The sequence below is a fragment of the Anomaloglossus baeobatrachus genome, chromosome 4 (genome assembly GCF_048569485.1).
Source record: "Anomaloglossus baeobatrachus isolate aAnoBae1 chromosome 4, aAnoBae1.hap1, whole genome shotgun sequence".
Classification (NCBI taxonomy): Eukaryota; Metazoa; Chordata; class Amphibia; order Anura; family Aromobatidae; genus Anomaloglossus; species Anomaloglossus baeobatrachus.
Window position 1 is genome coordinate 677,292,062 of NC_134356.1, and position 1,987 is coordinate 677,294,048.

General features: G+C 32.6%; 1 non-coding gene across 1 annotated transcript; it reads right to left on the bottom strand.

Moving 5' to 3' along the window:
- Positions 1 to 409: 409 nt before the first annotated feature.
- On the bottom strand, positions 410 to 481 carry TRNAW-CCA (transfer RNA tryptophan (anticodon CCA)). The gene has a single exon. It is a non-coding gene; the product is annotated as a tRNA-Trp (tRNA).
- Between the last annotated feature and the right edge of the window lie 1,506 nt (positions 482 to 1,987).

Consider the following 1,987-nt stretch of genomic DNA (forward strand, 5'->3'; position numbering starts at 1 on the left):
TTGGAAATTTTTATATATCATTTGTATAGAGTTTTTTCTTCTTTTAGCCATACTCCAAAACTACAAAAACAAGAATGAGTTAACATATTGCTATTAGGAAGAATAATTTACATTTCACATTCAGAATCTAGTTGAGGACCATGTTTCTTCATATATACAAAGACCAAATTGTTGGTGATGTCAAAGTGATTTTAAGTTATAATGGTCAGATCTGGATTCCCAAAAATTCTCGTCATCACAGTATTATTCAGAAAATTTCTTTCTTGGAAAATTTTGAAAGATGACTCTTTCAGACGCTGTGTGGAAATTTGGCTTCAACTTTTTTCAGGAGGTTTAAGTGGTTCCGCTGATGACATGAATGTAGAAAATGGTTGTATTTCCTAATTTTTCAAAAACAGGAAGAGACTATTGACCCCAACGTGATTTGATCACGCAACCTTCTGATATGGAGTCAGACGCGCTACCGTTGCGCCACGAGGTCAGCTGAAAGATAAGTGTTTCACAAGATTAAATCTGAATATTATTTGATTCTTTACCATTAGATGATCCAGAAAGTAACTACTTTTACGCACCATCATAAAACGACATAAACAAGGATGATTGAGCATCTTAATCTTAATATTCAGGAATTTCCAGGTTAAGATCGAAATCTAGAAATTATTATCTTTGTGTTTCCATGAGTCAGATACACGAATGTTACATCAAAAGATAAAGTTAGAAACATATCTCAGTTTATTTTTGCTAGGAAAATTTCATTTAGAAAATTGCTTGTTTCATACAGATTGGAAAATGTTTATATATCATTTGTATAGACTTTTTTATTCTTTTAGCCATACTCCAAAACTACAAAAACAAGAATGAGTTAACATATTGCTATTAGGAAGAAAGGTTTACATTTCACATTCAGAATCTAGTTGAGGACCATGTTTCTTCATATATACAAAGACCAAATTGTTGGTGATGTCGAGTTGATTTTAAGTTATAATGGTCAGATCTGGATTCCAAAAAATTCTCGTCATCACAGTATTGTTCAGAAGATTTCTTTCTTGTAAAATTTTAAAAGATGACCCTTTCAGACACTGTGTGGAAATATGGCTTTAACTTTTTTCAGGAGGTTTAAGTGGTTCCGTTGATGACATGAATGTAGAAAATGGTTGTATTTCCTAATTTTTCAAAAACAGGAACAGACCCCGATGTGATTTGAACACGCAATGTCCTGATCTGGAGTCAGAGGCCAGACCGTTGCGCCACGAGGTCAACTGAAAGATAAGTGTTTGACAAGATTAAATCTGAATATTATTTGATTCTTTACCATTAGATGTTTCAGAAAGTTACTACTTTTATGCACCATCATAAAGCGACATAAACAAGGATGATTGAGCATCTTAATCTTAATATTCAGGGATTTCCAGTTTAAGATTGAAATCTAGAAATTATCATCCTTGTGCTTCCATGAGTAAGATACACGAATGTTAAATCAAAAGATAAAGTTAGAAACATATCTCAGTTTATTCTTCCCAGGAAAATTTCATTTAGAAAAATGCTTGTTTCATACAGATTGGAAATATTTATATATCATTTCTATAGACTTTTTTATTCTTTTAGCCATACCCCAAAATTACAAAACCAAGAATGAGTTAACATATTGCTGTTAGGAAGAAAGGTTTACATTTCACATCCAGATTCTAGTTGAGGACCATGTTTCTTCATATATACAAAGACCAAATTGTTGGTGATGTCGAGGTGATTTTAAGTTATAATGGTCAGATCTGGATTCCCAAAATTTCTCGTCATCACAGTATTGTTCAGAAGATTTCTTTCTTGTAAAATTTTAAAAGGTGACTCTTTCAGACACTGTGTGGAAATATGGCTTCAACTTTTTTCAGGAGGTTTAAGTGGTTCTGTTGATGACCTGAATGTAGAAAATGGTTGTATTTCCTAATTTTTCAAAAACAGGAACAGACTATTGACCCCGCCGTGAATTGAA